Source organism: Euwallacea similis, chromosome 13 (assembly GCF_039881205.1).
Source record: "Euwallacea similis isolate ESF13 chromosome 13, ESF131.1, whole genome shotgun sequence".
Lineage (NCBI taxonomy): Eukaryota > Metazoa > Arthropoda > Insecta > Coleoptera > Curculionidae > Euwallacea > Euwallacea similis.
The window spans coordinates 585,075-600,122 of NC_089621.1; the positions used below are offsets into that span (position 1 = coordinate 585,075).

Sequence of the window (15,048 nt, forward strand, 5' to 3'; positions counted from 1 at the left end):
TAAGCAAACATAACACAATCCTATAAATTTCCAGTTAACAACAAAATTATATAATTACGCAGGCGGATAAGGCCAATTGCGCCCGCATAATATGCAAAACGGGCACTTAAGCGCCTCCGAGCATTGTCAGCGCTAAGTGGCGGTGACTACCGTCCAGTTATTATTAATGGAGAACCCACCTAAGGGCTCGTGAATAAATCTTGTTTACATCTTTGTAGTGGTTGCACTGCGGAGGCAACAAATACCAACAACTTCTAGAACACAACTGGGATTGATACCTCGTCATTGGGACTATCTGGTGCTCTCTCGGCCGAAAACTCCAATAAGATTAACCACAAATAAACTTTCATTGTGTAATTAGTTACGAAGTGAAACCACCTTACTCACTAGTTTCCATTTCATTCCATTTCAAACTAAATTCAAATTTTTGATTGTGAAGCGTTCAAGCGGCGTTGCCATTGTGACTTCGATTCCCCATTAGCTCTTCATTTCTTTCATTGATGATATGCAAAAGTACGCAAAAGGAAGATAATTAAGAAAGCGGCTTAAATGCAACCAGCTGCTGTGAGGCAAAGCGTTCCTTTTCCTCTCAATTGCAGCAAATAGATATCGTCACTATTCCAATAGAATAGTTTTTGAAGCTGTAAAATCGGAGTAAAACTTCCCCCATAATACTCTCTTAAAATCGGAGGAATTCGGATTTAATAAAGTGATTCTGGAATAGTATAGTTTCGAGATCCCCTTCGCTTCCAAATGCATAACATATTTTTTCTTTTTCAGGACAATTATTGCGGCTCTGCGGCCACCCTAATGTAAGTTTCATAGTATAAAAAAATGCCCATTGAAAGTAAGGTTTTAACTTTTGTTGCAGGTGGATTTTAGGGACGCATTCTTCGTCCACGGGTCGAAATTCCGCCAAATCATGCTGATTTAAGTCCGAAATTACGGAATTCCGAATAATTGCGGGATCATCGGCATCGGGTACGACTACCGAACGGACGAGTACCTGCTCTTTTCGGCGGTCCGGCTTTTTTGTCTGCCGTCTAGGCCCTGTCACCTATCAATCAAGGCGCGGTGCGACCACTTTTTGTCAACCCCTCATACGGGAAAGGTAGATCGCGAACTGCGAATATTTAAAATAGCCGACAACTTGGGTGCATATCAAGTAGCCCTGTACAATGCCGAGGCGGCCCATCTCAAATGGTAGCCGGATTCTTATTTAATTTGGTTTTTGCATACTCGTTTGTCATCTAACAAATGAACCGACCCCATGAAAACTACTGCGAGACCCTAATTTGAGTTGCTAATTCGGTTCAATTGAGGCAAAGTTGCGCAACGTTATATTGACGTCGCATTTACCGTGAAATTTACGTCCTGACAATGTGTCAAATTTGAGTACTTAAACACCGAATTGCGCAACTCTGTCCCAATTTGACCGACCTCGCACCTTTTATGGTTACCGAGATCCCCTGGGTTCAGCTGCAGAAACGGACACCCTGCAGGGCCTTATGCGACGTTGTCACTTTGTCATAGATTTACCATTATTTTTTAGTTTCTATGTTAGCAGGAATGTTTAGCATTTCGTTTGCTCACGTTCCATTAAAATTATTATTGAATATAAATTCCTCGATTGCACACCAAGATAAGTAGAGCCATACACGGTACCACCCGTCCGAGCCGTCACCGAACCAAAGCAAAAACTAGTCGCTGGATGCTGTTATAATATTTCCAACACGATAGTAGTACTAAAGCTCGTTAATTTATATTTATTTCATCCTAGTTTTTTTTCTCGGTGTAACGTCAGCTTCGTCTGAATCTGAGCCGAGTGCACGGGCATTTGAATTCGAAATGGCGCACTAAAACGGCCATTACGGCTAGTAGTACTGGGAATTAATTGAATCCTTTATTGGCTACTTGGAGGAACTTACAAGGTGTGCTAGAAGAGAATTTATCTCAGAGAATTTAGTACCTAAAACTAACCAGGAAAGTAAAACGGATCAAAATTGAGAAAACGCAAACAAGTCCGCTCTGATTATTTCAGATTTGAGGGAACTCGATGAACTGAAAGCAGTAAGTGGATCTGGAAACAGGGAATGGTGCTAAACCTCCTATCTTTTACAGCTACGGAGATCCTCATGCTTGAGCTCCAAAACAGGCTCCCTGTGTAAGCTGAGTCGAATGGAATTAATGGTTGCGGCATAAAAAACGAAGTGGCATTATTGACGAAGTTATACGGGTTGTTTTTAAATTCGCCCCTCGGAATTCCAGAATTGAAGCAAATACCTGAACAAATTCAAGGTCGTAAGCCAGACTTTAATTCAAATTTGAGGGAATCTGCTTAAATCCTCCGCGACTAAAAACTATTAATTAAAAACAACAATTAGCTGAAATTAGTATCACTCAAACCAAAATGGCAAATTTAAAGCCCACATCACCTTGAACAATAATTCAGATCTCCGCATGAATCTGATAAAACCCCCATTGTAATATGTACTCATGGGGCTCTTGAAGGGACAGTGAGAATTTGGAAAAATTTGCCTTTTATCGACGACCATCTTTAGGCAGAGAATATGTAATTTTTTTTCATCAAAGCCAGCTGCATGTGACATTTGAACAAAGTACCAGCAGTTTAGTAATTTTCGGCCAAAAACTAAACATTCCAATTGTGACAATAAGGGCTGAAAGGGACTCAATTAGCCCTCGTGCGGCGCCCATATATCAAGCAGATGGTTTAATGCAAATAGGGTCAAAGATGTACACAATTTTACAGCTGATTTGGGAAAGTAATACGTGTCAGGGATAGTGGTTAAAATTCTTTATAATTAGTATACAGGGTGTCCCAAAACTAAAGGCTTACCATTATGATCTCAGAAACCGTAAGAAATGCGAGGACAAACAAATATGCAGGAATGGGCTTAGCGGGCACTTGTGATTAAAAAATTGCAGCGATTAAAAAGTTGATACTCGCTCTATTTTCCTGCGACTCGATTGTCGCAAATTAAAATGAAACATTTATATTACCATAGAGCTGCACACATTTACTGTTTTTTAATTGCAGTTTTAACATTTTTTAGCGCTTTAGCAGCTAAATTGAGTTTAAATTTAAATTTCAAATGTAGGACAATAATAATGTAGGAACACCTGAATTTCATTTTTGATTTTATCGACTGTGAACAGTTAATGCTAGCAGTAGCAAATAGACCTGCACTTTATGATAAAAAATTAAAGGGACAAACGATCCTCTGCTGACACAGCCTTCCTCCAACTAGTGTTTTGGTAAGTTATATGAGGGCCTACGAGTCCAGGCAGTTCATTAAAACTATTTACACTCATACGATGAAACTGGAAGAATTTTCGAGAATGTACTATTAACTTGCGATGAAGTGTGTGAAACTGCCCTTTTAGCAATCTGCTGCTCACAATTGGATGCACCCAATAGCACTTTTGCTTTTTTTCCGGTAGTGGAGAACAAGAGCGATTACAGCACTTATCTCTTCGAATTCCATTTTGCTATTGTGGTGCGACAAAAAAATAGCAACTGCGGGTATAAGTTTTTTGCTTTTTTTTATTGCTATTTTTCAGTGCGTGCTAAGCCATATTCAGAATTCCAGAATATTTTAAAGGTAAAAATATAGTGAAGCATCGCACCTCGCCAGGAATTGAATATCACTGTTGATTAACATGATGAAGAAATTTGCATCGCCGTTTACCGTAGCCCATTTGTTTAGTTTGTTACAAACAGAAAAGTAGCAAAAATGTTATCTGATTGAGATAGTGATAGTGACTGGCCTAATAGCTTGATGTGGTGACTATTGGCGACCAAGGGAAATCAATGGTAGAACGTGCATGTAGTAAATCATCGGCGTACTAGATTTGATGAATTCTTTCATTTATTCTTATTCTTTCTTTCATTTATGTCAGCAAAGGATATCCTGATCGATATTATGAATAGTTAAGAATTACCCAGTCTACGTTTAATTACCTCTTGCAGCTTATTAAACCAAGAATAGAAGAACGTCAATATGCTAACTTACTTGAGTAGCCTATCAGCGAAGAATAAAAATTAGTAGTAACACGCAGGTAGCAAGAAAGGATCTCTCATTAAAAAGAATCCCCTCACTTAAAAACCTCATTGACATTTTCAGGCAGGATGCATTATTTCTATATACGGGGTGTCCCAGCGGGAACCGCCATTAGACATTTTGGGAAAACTATGAATAGAAAAGTAACGAAAATCTAATGGTTTGGTAAGAGTCTTGGGGCGACCTTATCTAAAATATTTTCAATAACGTCACACTTCCGGTTGTACTGGAAATCGATACTTGTTTACTTATTTGAAATGGAACACTCAATACATTAGTGAATTTTTGGATTTTCCGCTTAATTTTAATACAAATTTATTCAAACGTTGGCTTTCTTAAGATTAATAGTTTTCAAGACATATGCAATTGAATGTTGAAGTAACAGATGGAGATGTCTGCAGAATTGCAAATTGTTAACAAACGGAAAGGTATTTTGTAGATCTTTTTTGTCACAATACTGCAGATAGACCATATGTTAGTATGCTGTCAAGCTTTGCATAATATTTTCTATAGGATGTTCACAAAAATAGAGCCAATTTGGATATTAAAAAATGGTTAAAACTTAAAAATTTTAAATGGAACTCTACTGTTATTTTGATGTATTATGAAACTGCATTGAAAAAATACCTCTGTTTACATTTAATTACCTACAGTAAGGTTGCACAGTTTTTGAGTAATTTCGTTTTATAATTTGATACAGGGATAGTACATGCTAATATGATAAACGTATCTATAGAAAAGGGAAAACCAGCAAAATATTATTGTTATGTGATATAAGTTATATATACTTAAATAAAAAAATTTGTTATATAAAACTAACTTAATTAAAGCATTATAGCTTAGAATTAGGAACGTACTATCCCTGCATCAACTTGTAAAACGAAATTTCGCAAAAATTATGCAATTTTACTATAGGTAATTAAATATAAACAGAAATTCTTTTTCGACATTTTATAATATATCAAAATAATATTAGGTTTGCATTAAATTTTTTTAATTTTAACGACTTTTTAATGTCCAGGTTTTATGGACATCCTATAGAAAATATTAGGCAAAGCTTGGCAAAATACCAAAATATTGGCTTTTTACAGTATTGTAACAAAAAAGAGTTACAAAATACCTTTCTGTTTGTTAACAACTTGCTATTCTGCAGACATCCGCATCTATCACTTTTAACATTCAGTTGCATATATCTTGAAAATTATGAATCTTAAGAAAGCCAACGTATGAATAAACTTGTATTAAAATTGAACGTAAAATCCAAAAATGAGCTAATATATTGGGTATTTTATTTGAAATAAGCAAGCAAGTATCGATTTCCGGTACAACCGGAAGTGTGACGTCATGGAAAATATCTTAGATGAGGTCGTCCCAAGACTCTTACCAAACCATCAAATTTTCGTAATTTCGCTATTCATAGTTTTCCCAAAATGTCTAATGGCGGTTCCCGCTAGGACACCTTGTACAGTGACTCACAAGTTAAATGATGCAGTTGATATTAAGAAAAACTAACTTGTCTCAGGGGCACAATATTTATTTTGAAAAAACGACATAATAAGATAGATTTAATGTGACTCTTAAAAGCATATAAAACGATATTTTGCCTCAGATGTGCCACACTTGAAAAACGACAAATTTTTTGTGAAATTATGTCCGATTTTAGAGTCACAACATAAATTATGCAAGACGCGAAGTTGCGAAATTAACAAGCGTACCAAACTCCTTTAAAAATACTTGGTCAGTCCTCCTTTGTATTCGTAATCAATGACTGCCTGTAGGCGTCAAGGCATTGATTCTCCCAACTTTCTCGTGTCTTCTGGAGTAATGGTGTTCCAAACTTCGGTAATTTTTGTTTTTAATTTATTTCTATTAGATATTGTTGCACATATTGCCCAAGTTTTCAATTACATTTAAATCTGGCGACTGGACTGGTGTTTTAATAACAAGTTATAGAGCAACCAACTATGAACCCGATATGATGTATGAATAGCTTGAGGTCGTTATCGTGATATAAACAATAATTATTGTTAAGTCCTAATTTTTGATCACTTGGTGCAAGATGTTTTAATATATCCAAATACAGTATTGGTTTATAACTCCTTCAATAAAATGCAAGTTACCTACTCCTGTAGGCGACGCACTCTTCCACAACATCAGTCCACCTCCGCCGTGCTTCACCGTAGTTTTCAAAGTTTTTAAGTTCGACTCTTTATTAAACTTTCTCTCTTCTGATATCTTTCCATCTTACCCAAATAAGCTAATTTTGGTTTCATGAGCAAACATTACTGAATTCCAGAAGTTTAAATCCTTACTAATGTGCTCTGTGGCAAACTCCAATCGGGCCCTCGTATTTCTTTGGCCAATAAACGATTTACTTCTGGCAGTTCGACCGTGTATGTGATTTTTCTCAAAATACGTCGAATTCTCTCCAGGTTGCAACTTTTTCCAAATTGTCTTTTCAGCTCAACACACAATTTTGGACAACGTTGTTTAGAATTATTGGTTATTTCTCGCACAATCCATCGTTCTTCGCCTTCCGTAAATATTTTATTTGGGGCCCTCCGGGACTTATTTGCGATTCTATTTTCATTGCGGTAATGCTCAATGATGTGCTGAACAGTTGATGTATATCTATTTACCATTTTGACTGTGTCCCTTTGGCTGCATCCATCTCTGTAGTGGATTAGAATTAAGTTTCTTTCACTAATCGTTCTTCGGTGACTCATTCTTATGTAGTTTCGTTTAACCGATTGAAATATTGTTTTGAAATGTCAAACTAAGTAAAAAACAATTGCTAAATCAGTGCCAACTTGGTAAATTAAAACTGACACGTTTTACGCCGTTTTTACTTAACTGCATCATTTAAGCTGTGACATTTAAATCATACGTAAAATTCAGTAAACGTTTATTGTTACTTAAGTGTGGTATATCTAAATAAAATATTAACTTACACGCTTTTAGAACACTCATATTAATGCAGTTTCAGAATATTGTGTTTTCAAAATAAATATTGGGCCACTGAGACAAGTTAGTTTTTTCCAATGTGGACTGCATCAATTAAGCTGTGAGCCACTGCAGGTACGGTGGTGTCACAATAATAATATTAACAAACTACGTAGATACAGAACTAAAATACATATAAAATAAAACTTCCACAGTGCTAACTATTTGCTAATCAAATTTACTCTTCTTTAAAGTGCGGATATAATAATTACTTGTGGAACATGAGGTATTGCTGATTAAAGGCAACGTGTTCTGTTGCGGGTTGGAGGGAGCGGGGGGTTGAAAGAACCAATCACAGAGTCGGTTTCAACCATCTCGTCGCTGGCAAACAAAATATTTTGTTCCTTATTTTACGGCGATATGAGGCGGGAGGGGAGGGAAGTGCGATGCTTTGAACAACTTCAGTTTGTTTGAACTCCATAAGTCTATTGCTTTGATTTACCATGGCCGCACGGCGAGGCGAACGTCGAGGTGTGCGGCGAGGTTGCGTTGCTTCATTATGTTTTTACCCGAAATCTGGCAAGGTTGCACACCGACCTTGGCGACTTCTTTCATTAGCTATCTTTGTTGCACTGATGTGTCTGTCTCGTACGTTCGGTATGATGGTTTAACAATAGAGTCACGCCACGTTGCCATGTTCTTGGTAATTTATAATAATCAATGTGGTATGTCAAATATTTTTCAATATATTTGATGACTTAATAACGGGTTTATTTCGGAATTCCTCGGGAAATTTTCAAATCAAAAACATAATAAGATTCACTGCTTCACCATAACAAATCTCTGGAGATTGATCGTAATTCAAGGTACAGTTCGCCAGTCACTTTAGCCATAAGAATTTAAGTTAAACCTTTTGAAATGAATTATATTTTTTCAGTGTTATTTAAAAAGCCTCTTATTACCGACTGCGTTTACAGTTGTCATTTCTATTGTAAATAAGTATCTGATTCTCACCTTTCCGCTTGCACTATATGGTTGTCATTTTCAGATTAGTTCTGGGCCTTTTTTCTGGGTCAACATCATCCTGCAGTTCTTCAGAAACTCCGGTCAACGACCTCGTCATGGCAATAATTATCCCCCGCAAGAGGAGTTTACTATAACTTGGAAATTCTGATGATTTTTAGTTTTGCTTGCTGCCTTGATCATAAAGGCTTCTCATGTTTGGAAAGAAGAAAAGGCTGAAAAATGTGTTTGATTAGTAGTCCCAGCCTGGCCAAAGGGATATTAAGAGCGTTGCAACTCGAAATAATGAGTTCCGGACGTGACATCATTAAGGCAGAGACCAGTTATTTATGTTTTCCTATTTTGATCTCGCGAGGGTAGAAAATTAACACTCAGCTCGTGTCCATACTGATTCACTCCGGACTTAAATGGAATAACTTGTGCCGCGTATTAACTTTAAGTTTCGGAGGGCATTAGTAATTCGTCGGCGTTTCATATAAATAGGAAATTTCTCGCTGAAATTAACTTGGGAATAAGCCCCATATATACTTTCTTCTGCGTAATGCTTAAAAAGAAAGAAAGTTTTATTGTCCTGGCGCTTAGCTGCTCCTGCGACAATGTTTATGAGATATCTAAACTTGGCCAAAATTGGCAGATATGACCGCAGGCTCGATAAGGGCATTCCGTTGTAAAAACGACCGATGGGAAAGAGCGACGAACGTGTTGTTTGTAAATGAGTTGCGAATAGTACGAAAAAGGCATTTCCCATTCATATATTTGCTGAAACAACGGAAAATGCAGGATAAAGCAGCGAGACGTGACTGCTCGGAAAGGCCCAATTAGTAAAGAGACATTTTTTCATGCATTCCGATTATTGACCACCAGCAATGAGCATTCAGTTTGAGCATCAGCCTTAAAAACACGCTGAAAATGACGTTAACATGACCTACCAAAACCGTACAATGCCAACAAATATACGTCATTTTAACATCATACGAGTGTTCTAAATTGCGACGAAATGATGCGATTTAGCGCAAAGCCTTGGTCAATGTTTCCATTTTCATAGAAATATTCCTTTTGAAAAAGTTATCAGAATCAATGTATTTGCCCTTATACAGATTTTTGATTATTGATTCAGGTTAGTTCAGGCTTATTTGGGTATTTTCGTCACTTTTGAGTTTCGCCTCTAAGTTTCTATAAGAGGAATTGAAGAAAGTGAACTGTGTTTATTCAGGTAATTTAGTTTAGCTCAAGACAGTTTTGTTTCAAATTTTTGACCAATCAGGAATTCTTGGATAGTAAACATCATGAATGCTCTGTCGTGTTCGGGCCTGTTCTTGAAGCCTCATTTACATAGCAATCAACGTGAATCTCTTTCGTTGTTCCCGCCCCTTTTTGCATATCAAACGTGGATTGGCTTACCATCAACACCTACGCCAATTCACCACGTAGACTACCTTTTCAACATTACCATGCCTATATCACTTTGTTTAGACCAGAGAAGTACATGTTACCAGGGACTCATTAAATCCATAATTGAAATATTTCAAGCCTCCCCGGACAAAAATCATCATCATTAAATCACATAAATGTATATTAAATAAGATTAAATATTACGAACAGTTACACAGAATATTGAATACGAAATGACCTGTCTACCTGCCTGATTTATGGTGCATTGATGGAAATATTCACCTGCATTTTGCTCGAAAGGTTAGTTTTTGCTCGGGTTGTGGAGGCATGATGGCATTCGCACTGCGCCGTTTTGTTTTAATGCATTTATAATAAATTATCAATAAAAATTCTTATGGAGATTCTTTTACCTAAAAGTGCTGCAAGAATAATTGTATAAATTTATAGAGCTCTACCTTTATTGACCCCACAGCACAATACGCCTCATCAATATCAATGTTCAAACATATTAACCCGCAAGTGACATATATAAACATTATTTATCTAATTGGATAATCATATCGTCCCACCCAGCTTAATTAGGTTTTCCCATCGTATCGGAGATGTCACCGTAAATTGGAAAATTGATTAAATAATTAGACAATTTACGTTTTAATAGGTTTTAATTTACCTTTAAAGAGAGCGAGTTTGGGACCACAATCGGCCTATAAAATACGAATCATTTACTATTAAAAACCCTAATTAGGTAATTGCTTTATCGGGGATCGGCATATTGTGGTGCAATGCAAAAACGTGTTAAATTAACAGCTTAATGTCAGAGATTAACGGAGAAATATTAACGTGAGATTTTTCCAGAGTTAAATTGCACTTCTTAGGTGATGGTTAATGTTGTGTCATTCGCTGATATCAGAATCTAAAAAAAGGGCGTTGGAAGAATTCCTCCTTAAATTGCATAAGAAGGAGAAACTCAGAGTTGATGCATTCTCATGTCTCACGAATTCTCATATACATTATGACGACTCATTTCCCTTGAAATCCACCAGAGTAAAATCTGAGGATTTCTGAAGAACCCTGCTCTCTCGCCTTAGAGGAACTAAATACTATAGGGTGCTATTTAGTATTCGAGAATAAAATGGCCGCTTGTCGCCGCTGATTGTAAGTATTTACAATGAGCTTGGATTAATTACATACATGCCTGCTGGTCTATCTCTAAAGAGCTTTTGATAGTATTTTGGGATATGCTTATTGTTGGGCATAAATACAAGAATTTAACAAATTAAATGTCATATATTTTGCTTCGAATAAGCCTCGGATGCCGCGGTAGTCTCGTTGGTACCAGGCAGGCAGGCAGTAGGAGAACCACGCATATTAAATTCAAATTTTTACATTACCGAACCAATCGGCTGAGCAATGTTACGTGCCATCGGCCTCTGTCACGGCGACCAATGGCGTGTGAACGGGGCGGAGTTTGGTTTATTTGTTTGCTATGCATATGCCGACCACGTCGCAATCCTGACTTAAGTCGCATTGACTCGATAAGCAGCGTGGAGAACCACATCGAGGTTTCGGGTTCCGGTAACGCGATATTTTTCTTTATTCAGGGCTCGATAGACTGGGTCCTTGAATCCAGCTAAAGTAGAGATAATGAGACTGTGGAAGGTTGTAAAAAGCTGCTAGCTGCTAAAGTTGGTACTTACCGAAAATCTTTAAAATTCAGATTGAAGTTCCTGAGACGTATCTAACAATCCGTTCACAGTGTAGACAAGTCTATGACATTTCAATGTCATCTATCAAAATTCATTGGCGAGCGATGAGGGATGAATTGCAGATGTTCTAACAGGCTGGTGTTGGCTTTAAGATGTGTCGTATCTGACCTAATTTTTTATTAGGACAATTTAGATTTATTCTGGCAATATTCAGTGATATTTTTATCTAAATAAAAAAAAAGTGCCGTGTTGTTTTGACAGATTCCGATAGAAAGAACGTCAAAAGTTTTGATTGTATGTCAGAGTGTTAGGAATCTGTTGACTTTTCTAGTCTATGTTTGATACATCACTGGTCAATATCTGATTTGGGGAAATTAGTAAATGATATTAGATAAATGTAATATTATTTTTGTTCTTTGGCATCAGTAGGTTTTAATCCTCAATTTTGCTCCTGATCCCTATGAACCTGTTGACAGGCGAGAAGCAGGTCAAAAAAGCAATAAATCATTTTCCAATTAAGAAGGCAAAATTAGCCTGGTAATCCTCTTGAGCTGTCGGTGTCACACGCTACTTATAAGCCTATTTAGCCATTCGGCTAATTGTTTAAGTTCTTTTCATATTGTCACTGTTGTCATCGACCGGCACCGCCTCTCCTTTTCGGACCAAACGATGACCGTTTAGCATAGTGGTCGCGCGGTTTCAGGTATGGACCGTCGTCAGTCCGTCTGATGGGAATTTCTTCACTGTTACGTAACCATTCCTAGTTTAAGACATTTGTAATTATGCATTTCCGATAGGAGCTGTATGTGGTTAGTTTGGACGTTCCTCCACGTATCCAAGCGGAAGATTACGACGTTACATGCGGTGACAGCTCGATTGTCTATGTCCTGCGAATGTCTAGCAAATAATTATTACTACAAACGAGGGAACGCCGACTGAAGAATTCCTCAGTTTCTTTTTAAACACTTATATAAATTAATACTCCATATTCGTGTGCCACGGCGAACGGTTTTGGTCGAGCAAAGCGATTTGCCGACTTTTAATTAAATAAAAAATATTTCTGCAATTTGACTAAGTACTACACTTACATCGTCTATTGGTAAAAGGTCGGTGCTTTCCATTGCCGCCACTTAATAAGTGGAAATTCTTACAATTATTAGGTAACTATCGGAATGTCTCATCAGAGAGAGCAGATGTAGAGAAATGTACTCATTATAAAAGGTCTTAAAGGGCCTCTATTAGTATCGACGAATGAAACAATGCGTTTTCAAAATATTTTTGACAGAACAGATACCAGATGGCCTATATGGTCTAATTAAACTACTTATGGCCCTAGGGCTCAGAACGGTCATATATAAACGTGCAATTGGGATGATTGGTGGTTGCCATAATATAAAGATCATTGACTGTTGAACTAAACCAGGTGAACTTCAATTCTATAGCACCAGGATATTGATGATCTGATGAAAATCATTTATCAGTTACTTATACATATATACATGAAGGATTGCCCTGAATGTAAGCCCTGTTTCACTTATTCATTCCTATTAAATTCATTTAATAGCATCGCTTTTTTGAGTTGCTCTGCATATTTACGGCGCTTTGGATTTAAAGAATGGTAAGTCACAGATATGGAAATTTCCATTTTAAAAAAATCGGCGATTTGGAAGCTCAAAAAATACTGGATGTGCCAGTAAAATAAATATATTTTCCGATTTTTCAATAGAAAGCAGTTGTGGTGCTTTCGAAAATATCCAAAAATTTTGAAATCAAAAACCCCTCCACCAGCTTTACCCTAAATTTGATATGAATTTCACTGTTTCAAAGCTTTCACGCAGAGAGCTTCTTCCGCTTAACCGAAAACTGGGCAGCATCAAAGAGACCGCAACCTGTCCATTAACATAATGCGGTCACTCAGGCTGCTAATGCATTATAGTGCGTGCGCTGCATTTGCATAGGACCGTAATTTTAACCGCATATATTAGCATACCCGCTGTGTGGTAAACAATGGCGTATTTTTTACGTTTCTGCACCTTGTTAGGTAACTAGGTGGTCGAGGAAGATTTGCAAATTGGTCGGAGAAATAATGGACCGAGTTATACATTGTTGGTGTTCGAAGTGGCTGCTCACTATGGTAAGAAAATAGAAAGAAATGCGTTCTGGAGATACGTACATATGTCGAATTGAGTGCCGGTAAAGAGGAACGGGCACGTTTCGAACTTGAAGAATTGCTGTCGCAAGAAAATCTTGAAAATGTAGGAGAAGGAAGTGAAGCATCATCTTCTACATCACGATTTTAGTAGATGTACGTGCATTTTGTGAAATTTACGAAGCTAAAAACTTCTTGACGAAGTACTTCTTGAACGACTTTTCACGTCTTTGTTAATTTATCAAGTCATGCAGCTTATGAGAAGTTTGGAACTCAACACCAAAAAATGACAACATCGCATTATTCATTTGTTACAAAACCAATATGGCCGTTGTGCTGTCACGTGCCTTGTCAGATAGAAGGCAATGTTGCCAGTAGTTGGAAAAAATACACTCAGTCTGGATAGAGCTTGGGTTCAAATGCGGGCAAATGATGTGGGGAGAGAGAGCGCAGATAAAGTTCCAGATAGTCAGTCGCCCTTTTGTTTCTGTTTCCCTTTTAGATCGGTTTAAGTTCCTTAATAACAAGGAATTTCTTCTCGTCAAAGGTCCGTCGCAATCCCAAACAAAAGTTAGTTCAGGGTTGTTGGAGGAACTACCCAAAATCTAGAGAATTCTGCTTGTATTTAGTTAAAGTTACTACAAATCGCAAAGCATTCTTTTAATATGGTGTTAGTCCAGGAATAGAGTAATAGAGGGAGAGCCAGATAATAAATCTCTCATTTTATGACTGGTCTTTCGTGTTCTTTCAGTTTTTGAGGGATTGTGGAGAAATAAAACCCAAGTCCATCCCAAGGAACTGCATCTTTCTCTACTCTGCGATCCGCTCTTCTAACATTTGTACCTGCATTGACACCAGCATTTGTCCGTGAATTATTTCCGATATCCGGATATCTCTTCGGATCTCCTGAACGAAAGTAATTGCATTCCACTTAATTACAGGCGCACTTATGAATAAATGATTTATCGTGCGATATTCGCGCGTTGCCATGCAGATGCAATTTAAGCCGACTTACAAATTACTAAGGCGCGATAATTATTCCCGGTGTACGTCTAATCAGATGTACCCGCCCACGAATAACACATTACAAGAATACCTCCTCTCGCCTTTTCCACCGAAATGCAAATGAGATTTATTGGGACTCAGATTCCTAATTAGATGTTTCGATGAATTGGGGAGACGCTCCACTTTGCGACAGACGCCCATAAAGAAGTAAGCCTCCCGGGTAAGTGCCCGGGAGGCTCACGACGTCACGATCGGGCACAGGTGGAACTTTGCCTCGCCCACATATATTAAAATCTTAGGTGTGTGCCCGATCTAGATTGGAGATGTTGTCACCAGATAACTGCTCTTTAGCCGTAGCAGAGTGCAGATTCCTCCGATAAGGAATTTCGTGCGGGTGGTCGTCGGACGAACCAACACACGACCTCTCATTTGAATACGCCTGTATTTTACCTCACTTCGCTTTTCTTCCGTGGGGATATGGGAATCTGCATGCATCCGTGGAAGAGTCTTCACTGCCCGTTGCCAAACTGCCTCCAAACTCTCTTCATTATTCCATCAAAAACTCATAATCTTCGCCTAACGCATCACACTCCCCTCTATCGACCCACAACTCGAGAACCACCCCAAAAATCTGAAGTCACACCAAAGTGGTTCTTCGTAATCAGTTATGGCCTGCACTAAGGTGATGGCAACACCGCCGATGCAGTACTCCTTTAACGATGTGTCTTCTCTAATGAGATAAGCAAGA

General features: G+C 37.8%; 1 long non-coding RNA gene across 1 annotated transcript; it reads left to right on the forward strand.

Annotated features, from left to right (window-relative positions):
• The first annotated feature begins 877 nt into the window (after positions 1-877).
• On the forward strand, positions 878-9,831 carry LOC136413162 (uncharacterized). Its single transcript, XR_010752459.1, has 2 exons — positions 878-1,069; positions 8,074-9,831. It is a non-coding gene; the product is annotated as an uncharacterized lncRNA (long non-coding RNA).
• Positions 9,832-15,048: the final 5,217 nt, after the last annotated feature.